Source organism: Pelophylax lessonae (assembly GCF_965119305.1).
Source record: "Pelophylax lessonae genome assembly, chromosome: 8".
Classification (NCBI taxonomy): Eukaryota; Metazoa; Chordata; class Amphibia; order Anura; family Ranidae; genus Pelophylax; species Pelophylax lessonae.
In genome coordinates this window covers 43494399-43507294 of record NC_138775.1, presented here as the reverse complement: position 1 = coordinate 43507294, position 12896 = coordinate 43494399, and the positions used below count along the sequence as shown (strand labels likewise).

The window sequence follows — 12896 nt, the reverse complement described above, 5'->3', positions numbered from 1 at the left end:
GCTGTATACCTCCAGCTTCTGTTACACCAACAGATCATACCATTCCATGCTACAGGGGGGGAGCCTGTCTTTGGAAGAGTTGGCTGTCTGTGTGAAGGTGCGAGCTGTATGCTACCAGATGGGGAGAATTCGCTATCAATGCAAAGGGATGGAGCATGCAATATTATAATTATAGAATGATTTTCTGTGTTCAGGGGGAGGGTAGTGCATTAAGTCAGCTAAGTTTGTACAGCTCTCCCCCCCCCCCCTCAGCTTGTAATGGTGCGGTCTGATGCTCAAAGACAAGTGCATGAGGACACAAAGCCTGGACTTGCTGTTTTATGTCTAGCCTGTTTTTTTTTGTTTTTTTTTGTTTTTTTTTAATCTACAGCAGTATAATAATACATAATGATGTTCTTAAACTGTCATTTACAGGCATGTCTGCACCAAGTACGGCTTCTATTATTAATATGTAAAGCGCTGCACAAACCCTATATAAATCCTGTATAATAATAATTACTAAAAACCCAACTCCACCTTTTTTTATTTTAAATAAAGTAAGGAAAGTTTAAAGCTGAACTTCAGGCAGAAAAACTTTTATTTATATTCCTCAATAGCCATTAAGGATAAAAATCCACTTAGTGTGTGTCAAATGCCTTTACAACCCCAGAGATTAAAGAGGTTGTAAACCCATACAACTTTTTTTTTTTGCAACCTGTAAGAGAAACGCATAATGAGCTAGTATGCATCGCATACTAGCTCATTATGAAATACTTACCTTAGAACGAGCCCCCGCCGTGCTGCCCGCTTACCTGTATGACGGGTGACATGTCCAGTCGCCCGTCTTCCGGGATCGCGGCATTCGGCCATCTGATTGGCCAGAGCCGCTGTGACGGCGTGCGCGGGAGCCGACGGTCACGGCACGGGCTCTGAAGAAACGGCACCAGCAGCCGTTTCTTCAGAGCGCATGCGCCAGTGACGTCACTGACTGCATGTAAGGTAAATATCTCCTATACGGTACATGTTTAGGAGATATTTTCAGTACCTATAGGTAAGCCTTAATATAGACTTACCTATAGGTACAAGTGTCAGAGGAGGGTTCACTTCCTCTTTAACTTGTAAAAGTAGCAGTGACATCATCGCTGTGCTGTACATAACCTGTGCAGAGAGCAGAGCTGTGGGAGGGGCCCAGAAACTCCACCCACTACAGCCTTCCTGCAGAAAAGTACAGGAGGGGGTGGAGACAAGACCAGTACCCCTGCATAAAGAGAGAGAGAGGAACACTAATGCCTTGTTTCCACTGAGCGGTACGGTTCTGTACATTTCCATACGGTTCTGAACAGTACACCTTGATCAGGCTTGCGTTTCCACCGCCAACAGTACCTCAGCTCAACAGTACCTCAACAGTGTAGCTCCACCCTGTTGGTACGGTACTAATGTGCTTGGTACCCCAACGAAAGGGTCCCAAAAAAGTGGTACGTAACGTTTCGGTTAGGAATTAGGGTACCATTCACAACTTTTGACAATGGAAATGACAAAAATTGCGTACCGTACCAAACCGCACCGCTCAGTGGAAACGAGGCATGAGTCGTCTTTATTATAGGAAAATATAGAACATTATCACTCTAATTGGGACTTTTAGTGCCGGTTCATACATATGCGATGTGGGAACCCTGCGAATCCACTGTGGGTTCCCGCATTGCACTCAACTTGCAGGCAGTTCACACCGCCATATGCAAATCGCTGGGGGTGTCAATACAAAGTTAACGACACCTCCAGATCAGCTCACATATCGCAGTGTGAACTGTCAGTTCGGACATGAATCAGATCACATCAGTGAGAAAACACCCCTGCGATTCGATTCTTGTGCAGACCAAAAAAAAGGGTCCTGTGCGACTTTGGTCTGAATGCAATGCAAATTCAGCCATACAATCTGTATGGCTGAATTCGCAACACACAGATATTGCATGTGATTTGCAGAACAGTGCGCTCCAAATCACATGCGATGTCTGTCATTGCATATTTGTGAACTGGCAATTAAGGCAGAATAGAAAGGATAGTAGAAATGTAGTGTTTAAAAATTAACATTTTTTATTAAACATTCTAAAAACTGACCACATGGTCAGAAATACATCACATCATGAAATCCATAACATGATGACATAGGGCATGGTTTACATAAAGCACCCTAAGGCTCGGATATGCTGGAACACCACGTTGACCCAAAGAGGTGGAAAGCCAAAATCCTTGTGGTTGTTCACCGAGCAAACCTATGCATTTGAGAAACATATGTTCCTTCCTTCTTCGGGGGGAGAAATGGGTGCAGATATACTCACTTGCCGACTGCTCACTGGAGCTCTACTGCAGCAAAGTGGTTAGTTCCCGTCCAGCGACGTAGACCTACGTCGCTGGACTCCTCCCCTTGTGGGCGGCGCACGCGCGCCCCCGGAGGCTCGCTCCCGCTGTATTCATTCACAGCGGGAGTGGGGCCAGGGGAGGAGCGGCGGCGATCGCCGCTGCTCTTCCCCGATCGTCGGGGAATCCAGTCTGGAGATCCGCCCGCTTGTGTAAACAAATCGGGCGGATCTCCTAAGTGACAGGCAGGGACAGATTGCAGGGTTCAGCATAGCTGAACCTGCAATCTGTCCCTGTGTCACTCAGTCACCTCCCCCCACACACGTCAGTAAGCACCAGGCATACATTACCCCCTCCATCTCCAATAAAATTAACCCCCTTCCCTGCCAGTGTCATTATTACAGTAACAGTGCATATGTATAGCACTGATTACTGTAGTAATGTCACTGGTACCCCCAAAAGTGTCGAAAATGTCAGTCAAGGTTTCCGATCTGTGCGCCGCAATGTCGCAGTCCCACAAAAAAAAAAAAAAAATTGCAGATCGCCGCCATTTCTCGTTAAAAAAAAAAACCACCAAAAATGACAAAAATCTTTCCCTTAGTTAGAAAACGCAATAACTTTTGTGCAAACCAATCAAAATACGCTTATTGTGATTTTTTTTTTACCAAACATAGGTAGTAGAAAACAAATTGGGCAAAAATTTAAAAAAATTTAGATTTTTACGTTTTTTTGAGGGGGGGAATTTCATATAAAAAAAAAATGTGAAAAATATTGTTATTTTTTCAAAATGTACGCTCTTTTTTTGTTTATAGCGCAAAAAGTAAAAAAAAAAAAAAAAAAAAGTCGCACAGGTGATTAAATACCACCAAAAGAAAGCTCTGTTTGTGGGAAAAAAAGGACGTAAATTTCGTTTGGGTAGAGCGTCGCAGGACCGCGCAATTGTCAGTTAAAGTAGCACAGCGCCGAATGGCAAAAAGTGGCCCAGACGTAAGACAGCAAAATCCTCCCTCCGGTGGTAAAGTGGATACAACATCATCAAATATACAAAGAAGACATGTATAGCAATGGCATGCTCCAATATATGCGCTATCAAGCACATCAAACCAAAACAAATGTAGCCAAATCGCAAGGCTCCTGCACATACAAGGACCGTAAGACGATGAAAGGTGTGTGTGTATTACCCACAGTGAGAGCGATTTTGTTCAGAGAATCATCTAGTATATCTGCACTGGTTGATGGAGGTCCTCCATATGGATAAAAATCCACTTAGTGTGCCAAATGCCTTTGCAACTTGTAAAGGTAGCAGTGACATCATCACTGTTCTGTACATAGCCTGTGCAGAGAGCAGAGGTGTGGGAGGGGCCCAGAAACTCCACCCACTACAGCCTTCCTGCAGAAAAGTACAGAAGGGGGTGGAGACAAGACCAGAACTCCTGCATAAGGAGAGAGAGCAGCAGTGGGCGGCCTTCATTATAGGAAGACATAACGTTTCACACCAGATTATTGCATAGAACTGGAAGAAATAGACAAAGCACACCAGGATTTAAGAAAGAATACATATGGATCTTGTATCTTGACAGCATTTGTCTATCCGGGAGTTTAGCTTTGGGTGAAATATATCTCCTGCTGAATCGGACAAAATTCGATTTGTGGACGGACCTGCTAGCAAAAATCATCAAGAGTGCTAATTACGCCCACCCTTTCCGCCCACCTCCTCCAGTCATAGAAGCTAAACTTTCGCTTTTATGAATTTTATTTATTACAGGTACTTATATAGCGCCATCAATTTACACAGCGCTTTACATATACAGTGCCTTGCGAAAGTATTCAGCCCCCTTGAACTTTTCGACCTTTTGCCACATTTCAGGCTTCAAACATAAAGATATAAAACTGTAATTCTTTGTGAAGAATCAACAAGTGGGACACAATCATGAAGTGGAATGAAATTTATTGGATATTTCAAAAATTTTTAACAAAAAACTGAAAAATTGGGCGTGCAAAATTATTCAGCCCCTTTACTTTCAGTGCAGCAAACTCTCTCCAGAAGTTCAGTGGGGATCTCTGAATGATCCAATGTTGACCTAAATGACTAATGATGATAAATAGAATCCACCTGTGTGTAATCAAGTCTCCGTATAAATGCACCTGCACTGTGATAGTCTCAGAGGTCCGTTTAAAGCGCAGAGAGCTTCATGAAGAACAAGGAACACACCAGGCAGGTCCGAGATACTGTTGTGGAGAAGTTTAAAGCCGGATTTGGATACAAAAAGATTTCCCAAATCTTATATCTTTATGTTTGAAGTCTGAAATGTGGCAAAAGGTCAAAGTTCAAGAGGGCCGAATACTTTCGCAAGGCACTGTATATTGTACATTCACATCAGTCGCTGTCCTCATGGAGCTTACAATCTAAGGTCCCTAACTCACATTCATACATACACATATTAGGGCCATACATACACTTACTAGCCAATTTAGACAGGAGCCAAATAACCTATAAGCATGTACTTGTCTTAATCCAGAGCACTAAGTGTAATTTCTGTCTGCTACTTCATTCCTCTGCTATCAGCATATGTCACCTCTGACAAGGTTTTCACACCAATGGAAAAAAGGTGACGGGAAGGGAGCCCCAGCACACAGCCTGTGATGGACAGCATCAGTTCTGTGATCAAGTGTAGTAGCTGTTCTTATCAGTGATCCAGTAGGGGTTCTGTGCTGTCATTCTGGCCTGTCCAAGGTTGGAATGTATAGGTATGAATCTCTGCTAGAGTGGAGGGGACTTGGAAGGTTAGTACAGGCTGGAAGGAGAAGCCGGGCGCCCACAGGCACTGGAGTAATTCCCCTGCTAAAGATGGAAAAGCCTTTTACCTCCTGTTTTGAACATTCTTCCTTGTCTGGCCATGGGCTGGGAAGGCAGAGAGTCCGCAGTGTCTGGGAGTGGCCACCCTTGGGGGGGGGGGGGTCTTAGTAACAGTTGGGTGTGGGACCCCACTGTGTGAAAAGGTCTGGGCCTTTTGGCTAAGTCCGGGGCAATTTTTGTCTACCAGGCCTCAGGGCCCGGCCAGTGCACTATTGCACAGCCCCTTTTTTATTCACAATTTATTTTTCTTCCACTGTTTGTCACGGTTTTCACTTTTGTGTGTAGTTTTCTCATTGGATGAAGGGTGTGAGTCCTCGGGCTTGCCCTGACGTCCAGGGGGAGGATGTGTGGCCCTCAAGTTCCGTTCTCCCCTGCCCCTAGGGGGGTCTCTCTTCGGGAGAACCCCCAACCAAGTATTCTATGGTCGGCTTTGGCTGACCTACAAGAACGGGGTCTGATAGGTCTTCTGGCTAGGCAGACCATTGTAAACCCTTTGTCCCTGTCAGGAGCCTTGCGCCCCGAGGGATTAGGGTAGAGGTCCTACTCCTTTGGGGGGTGGACAAAAAGCACATACTTAAATGCACTTTTTAGTGTGTGTTTCAAATGCACATTTTTTGTTCACTTACGGGTTTTTTCCTGTAAAAAATCTGTTATATTCAGTGATCCAGTAGGGGTGTCATGCTGGTATTCTGACCTCACCAAGGTGCGAGTGTCTGGCTAGGTGTCCCTGCTGGAGTAATGGGGGCTTGGAAGGTTAATACCGGCTGGGACAGAAACTGGGGCGCCAAATGGGAGTTGGAGCATCATGGGAGTAATCCCCCCGGGAAAACTGGAAGAGCCCAGTACCTCCTGGTTTGAGGGATCTACCGTGTCTTGCAATGGGCTGGGAAGGCAGGGAGTCCACGGTGTCTGTGCCCCCTGCGAGTGGTCGCCCTAGGGGTGCTCTTGGTAACACCTAGGTGTGAGACCCCACTGCGTGAAAAGACACATGGTCACAGTCACCAAACGCTTATACACTGCGCCTTTTAGGGCTGGGCCTTTTGGCTTCAATTTTGTCTTCCAGGACCCGGCTAGTGCACTATTGCACAGCCACTTATTTATTTTATTTTTCTCCCACATTTTGTCTCACTTTCACTTTTGTGTGTTTTTTCACTGGATGAAGGGTGTCCTTCAGGCTCACCCTGACGTCTGGGAGGGGGGGGGGGGGAAGGTGTAGCCCTCAGGTTCCTTCTTCCCGGCCCCTGGGGGATCTCTCTTCGGGAGAGCCCCTCGACCAAGTATTTCCCATTTAAACGCGGTACTTCTAGGTCAGCTTCGGCTGACCTAGAAGAAGGTTTGCCAGGCCTTCTGGCTAGGCAGACCATTGGTATCCCATGTCCCTGTCAGGAGACTGGTGCCCCGGGGGATCAGGGTAGAGGTCCTACCCCTTCAGGGGGTAGACTAAAGCCCACCCTTAAGTTCACTTTTTAGCGTTAGTTTTACACGCATGTTTTTTGTTTCAGGTTTTTGCACCACTGTGGACAAGGAAAAAAAAAATAAAAAAAAAAGCTCTGTGTGCCCCTTCAATGGGATCTCTGAGCAATCCATACTAGGCTCTGCCCCGTTTTCTGAAAGCTCAGACAGGCTGTGTAAATTCTGGACTTTGAATAAGTGTAGAGAAGACTGCAGTTAAACAGGTACAACTTATGTAAGTATTTATTTGTTATGTAGGGGTTTACAACCACTTGCATTTGGAGAACTACATCCCACTATTGCATCACATTCTATCCTATCCTATATTGCATTACATCCTCCAATTAGTAGAATATGCTGCATGGAATTTTGGTGGACTGTTATATATATATATATACACACACACACACACATAGATACACATACACACTTGTATATATATTTCATCACGCTTGAACAAGTCATTTGTTTGCGAGTATGATGCACACAGATTTTAATTGTAATGCGCTAGGCCGGTGCGCCCTCTGTGCTTTTATCGTTTTCTTAGAGTAAGCCCTTGTCCACACCAGTGCGACTATTATGTCAATGCAAGTCACACTGAAATTGCACAGAAATAGTGCAGGAATTTTTCTTCAAATTCACAAATGGGGTGCAGCCTGTCATGCAACTTTGAAGTCGCACTGGTGTGAACCAGGGCTTAGGGTGATATCCCCGCAGTGCAGCAACTATGACATATAGATAATTTTAGAGCTGAGCTGAAATACTTAATCCATGATATTTCTTTGCCCCAAAAAATGGAATTCGGCTCGCTGGAGGTGTGCAGATTATTGTGTGTAAACTGAACTATTTTGATCTCCGTATCTGCAAGTGTGTATGTTTGTATTGTACGCCCCGGGGGCCATGTCAGACCAGCAACATTATCACAGAGATTTGTAGCCGCTGCTAATCTCTCTGCTTATGTTTTCTAGTAATGTGGGTTTGCAGTGTCTCTGCAGCCATAGATTGCCGGTGTCACATGATGATCAGCAGCTACATTGGATAAGACGACTAAGGCTGGGATCACACTGGTACGATGACAGACATTGCATGTAATTCGCACCGCATTTCTGTGTAGATCGCAATGTCTGTGTGATGCGAATTCAGCCATACCAACTGTATGGCTGAAATCGCATCGAATTCACACCAAAATGGTGCAGGACCCTTTTCTTGGTCCGCACTAAATCGGATCGCATGGGTGTTCAAACCTATGCAATCTGCTTCCTACAACATTTGACAGTTTGCACTGCGATCTGCAAACCCATCTGGGGGCGTCATTAACTTTACATTGACACCCTCAGCGGTTCACAGATATCAGTGTGAACCAGTGTGTGATTCAGGTGTGATGCGGGAACAGGCTCTGAATCGCAGGGTTTCCCACATAGCACCATTATTAACCTGAAACTAAAGCTGCTGATTCTGTACTCAGTCCCGGTTCACACGTCGCAGGGTTTCCCGCATCGCACCAGTATGAACTGGGACTAAAGCTGCTGATTCTGTACTCAGTCCCGGTTCACACGTCGCAGGGTTTCCCGCATCGCACCAGTATGAACTGGGACTAAAGCTGCTGATTCTGTACTCAGTCCCGGTTCACACGTCGCAGGGTTTCCCGCATCGCACCAGTATGAACTGGAACTAAAGCTGCTGATTCTGTACTCAGTCCCAGTTCACACTGGTGCGATGCCAGAAACCCTGCGATCCAGCATCGCACACTGGTTCTGCAAACCGCTGCGGGTGTCAATGTAAAGTTAATGAAACCCCCAGATAAGTTAGCAGATCGCAGTGCCAATTGTCAAATGGTGCAGGAATCAGATCACATAGGTGTGAACACCGATGCGATCCGATTCCAGTGCGGACCAAGAAAAGGGTCCTGCACTATTATGGTGCCAATGTGCTGCGATTTCAGCCATACAGTTTGTATGGCTGAATTTGCATTGCACAGACATCGCATGGTACCTGCACAGCAATGCGGTGCGAATCACATGCAATGTCTGTGTGAACCCAGCCTCAATGTTGCAAAAAGACAAAAAGAATCAACTGAGCTACAAATTGCAGCAAAACACATACAATTGTTTCCAGCAACAAAAAATGTTAGGGGCCAGTCACAGCAGATGACATGTTGTCACGGGGGCAGGAATTGAGGAGAAATCCCCTCAATGGGACCACACAGAGAGCAGGAAAATCTGAGCCAAGTTTCTAAATCGCTCCAACACAGGTTTAGGCTATCCTGACTATCCTGTGCAGTGGTGGCTGGTGCTCAATCGGTCACCAGTCGTGGCCGTCTCCTCCCTCCTCCTCCGCCAATAGGACGTCTTCTCCTTTGGCCAATTGGGAAACAGGTCTCAGGACCCGCTTCCTGATTTGCTGGGAGGAGAATCAGTGTGGCAATAGCAAATATTCATTCGCTATTGTCACACAACTGGGTGGGATCAGGGCGCAGTGCTCTGCTCCCGGAGCCCACCCTTTTTTGAAGCCTATTAGAGCCTCTGCCTCTAATCACATGCTTGAAAAAAAAAAGAAAACCCTCATTGGAATCCATGAATCTGGTGCCCTGGGTTAGACGCAAGGAGAGGGGGGCAGCCCCTGCGCCCCTAATGGACGGGCCGTCACTGATTCTGTGTGAAACTTTGCTTCTGTGCAGGATCTTCCTGTAAAAAAGACCGCTCACTGCTGCTCTCTCTCCTTGTGCAGGGTGACTGGTCTTGTCTCCCCCCCTCCCAGTTTTAGCAGACAGCCTATAGCAGGTGGATCCTGCTGAGGCCTCCCACAAAATGAAGCAGGCTCACTCTGACATGCTGTAGCTTCTAATGCACACTGTGAGAAGCTTACAGTGTGCAGTAAAATCAAAGGAAGCAACTTCAGTACAGGAGAGGAGCCTGAACAACTGTGTAATGCCTCGTACACACGCAACGATTGTTGGCCGACCGATCGGCCGACTTTTGTCCAGTGTTGTTGTGTTGGTTGAAATGTGCTCTAGACTGCACACAAATTTTTTCGGCCAACAAAAACCAACTTCAGAAGTGATGTCATGCGATGGTTTACTTTCCGTGTGTTTTTTCTTCTCTGAGCATGCCCAGTCTTGCTCATCTGATTTTTGTCTGCCGAAATCTGTACTGACTGAGGAACAATCGGCCGTTCTGTTGTTGGCCAACAAAAATTTTATAGCATGCACACCAGATTTTGTTCGGCCGAAAAGTCGCAGTCGGTTGTCGGAATCATCATACTAACAAGCCGACAATCGGCAGATCGGACGTTGGCTGAAAATTTACGGCCAACAATCGGTGCGTGTGTACGAGGCTTTAGACTGAAGGGAAGGCCGGAGGTCACCTTTAACTCTCAGTGAATTCATACTGCATATTCTCCTACATTACTATGCTTTCGACTTGGCACCACCATATCAGATCGGATCAGACCAGAGCGTTGGTCCACAAAGTGTTAAGGGGATATTAATCTCCGGTGTCCTTCCTATGCAGAGCAGTTCATGTGAAGTTTACCACACCCCAGTAACAATGGGGAATTATTAGAGGGTGTGTTGTCTGCTCTGCGAGCTGCCAGAGCTGCAGAATTGTGGGTTGCGATCAATGTCCCAGTGCGAAGACTCAGAAGACAGATCGTCGGGGTATAATAGGGTTATACAGGAAAAACCTGAAAGATATAGAATAGCAGATTGTCACACCAGGTCTGGGAGGTTAATTGATGGATCTGGTGGGGGGGAAGGGCGTTTATCAAGGATTATCTTCTAATATAAACATAATTTGTCAATTACAAATCCTGATAATCTGTCTCATTAACTCCTTAATAGTGCTGTATACACAAGCATTACTCTAAATGTAGACAGACATTCTGATTTACAGGCAATAATGATTTTAAAGCCTGGTTTCTATGAACAGTATGGAACTTGTTTTTTAAAGGTTCTAATTTAGGCTCCGTTCACATGAAGGCGTTTTGGGGCGTTTTTGGAGCATTTTTCTGCTCTAGGATCAGCTCTCAAAACGCCCAACAAGACAAATCCTATTCATTGCAATGGCCCCTGTTCACATCTGAGCGTTTTGACGCTGTGAGCAAAACGCCCAACGCTCAAAAATGTACATGAGCTTCTTTTTTGGCAGATTACAAGCGTTTTGTCCCATAGACATCAATGCAAAGTGGTATGGAGCGTTTTGGAGGCGTTTTGTTGCTCCTGATCTGCCCAAACAGCACAATTCTCCACCCAGCTCTCCACCCAGCTCTCCACCCCCTTGGCACGCCTCTGCTGTGAGCACATTTTCCTGAAACATGGAGGACAGCAGTTTCCGGTTAGGTTTAGGCAGTTTAGGTGACCAGACCCTGCCATACCAAGGTGACCGTAATGAAGTTTAGCTGACTTAGCCTGCTGCCATACCAGGGTGACCAAACTCAGGGTGACCATAATGTAGTTTAGGTGAACTGACTCTACTATGCCAGGATGACCGAACTCTTCCATGCCAAGGTGACCGTAATGTAGTTTAGGGTAAATTGACTCTGCTATGCCAAGGTGACCGTAATGTAGATATATATATGGAATCAAAAAACACCATTTTGAAGCCCTAAAACCCAATAAATGCCCCTAAAAAGTGCCTAGGGTTCTGAGTCATGCCACAGGGACTATGAATCAGGCAAAAAAAAGTTCTTAAAAATTGTCGTTTTTGATAGAAAGCCAATTATTGAAAAGAAAAAAAAAATTAAAAAAAAAAAAAAAAAAGATTTCTTTGGATTTAGTGACTGGGGGGTCTAAAAATTGTACCTGTGAAGTTTCAGCTCTGTAGCATGTCCAGAACCAGAAAAAAAAAGATCATGCAGAAGAGGAGGTCCCTGGGAGGTTACTTTGCAAATGTTGTAAAAAAACACTCTGCTTTTCCATTGGTCACCTCATTACACAAAAACGCCAAAAAAACGCATGTAAAACGCTTGCAAAAACGCCCAAAAAAACGATTGTAAAACGCTAGCAAAAATGCCAAACAAATGCCTGAAAAACGCCAATGCCTACATGTGAATGTAGCCTAAGGCTGCATTCACATGTCAGCGTTTGGATCGCGGGCAGAACCGCCGCGGTTCCGCCCGCGATCCGGAGATTATTGCAAATCGCGGGACGCCTAGCGTTGCCCATTGATTTGCAATAGCCCCCCAAACGCCGCGCTATGTTGCCACGATTTCCGCCTGCCGAATCGCGGCAACATCGCGCAAACAAAATCGCGGGACGCAATACGCTCCAAAGAAGCTCTTGTACTTCTTTGGAGCGTATTGCGTCCCGCGATTTTGTTTGCGCAATGTTGCTGCGATTCGGCAGGCGGAAATCGCGGCAACATCGCTCAGCGTTTGGGGGGCTATTGCAAATCAACGGGCAATGCTAGGCGTCCCGCGATTTGCAATATATCTCCTTATCGCAGGCGGAACCGTGGCGGTTCTGCCCGCGATCCATACGCTCACATGTGAACGGAGCCTTAAGCAGACATTCACCCTCCCCCACCCAATTTGCATCATTGGATTCCTACCCCCTCCACTGTCACAACTCGACATTTATTTTTATTTATTTTTTAGTATTTTATTTATTCTCCTTTTTATTTATTTATTAAAGTGGTTGTAAACCAAATTGCCAGATTCTATGGCAATCCTGGTCATGCGTTTTGGAGCTGAAATGGCTAGGCCGGAGCGATGGCATACATTATTAATCGCAGAAAATCTGGTTCTCCCCCTTTCACACGGGCTTTCCGATCTGCTTGTCAGTTTTTCTGGCGGACCAGATCGGATGCTCCATGCACCCCTATGGAGCAGCGCATGTCAGCGGTGACATTTCCACTGACACCCGCTACTCTCAGATCCGATCCTGTCCGTAAACACGGCAGACCGTTGTTCTCTCTGGAATTAAAACAGAGCTCCTGTGTTCCTCCTATTTAGGATCACAGGTCTCTGTGTTGATTCCACAAGCCTATCCCCCTCACAGTTAGAAAACACTTCCCTAGGCTCACACTTAACCCTTTGATCTCCCTGATTTAACCCCTTCCCTGCCAGTGTCATTATTACAGTAACAGTGCATATTTTTAGCACTGATTACTGTAGTAATGTCACTGGTCCCCCCAAAAATAAAAAATAAATGTCAGTTAGGGGTTTGATCTGTCCGCTGCAATGTCCCAGTCCTTTAAAAATCGCAGATCGCCGTCATTACTAGTAAAGAAAAATAATAAAAATGACAAATCTTTCC

General features: G+C 45.7%; 1 protein-coding gene across 1 annotated transcript in view; it reads right to left on the bottom strand.

Annotated features, from left to right (window-relative positions):
* FRMD4B (FERM domain containing 4B) overlaps positions 1 to 12896 on the bottom strand; it is a 293986-nt gene that overhangs the window by 175127 nt on the left and 105963 nt on the right. The gene's annotated exons all lie outside the window — the stretch shown is intronic.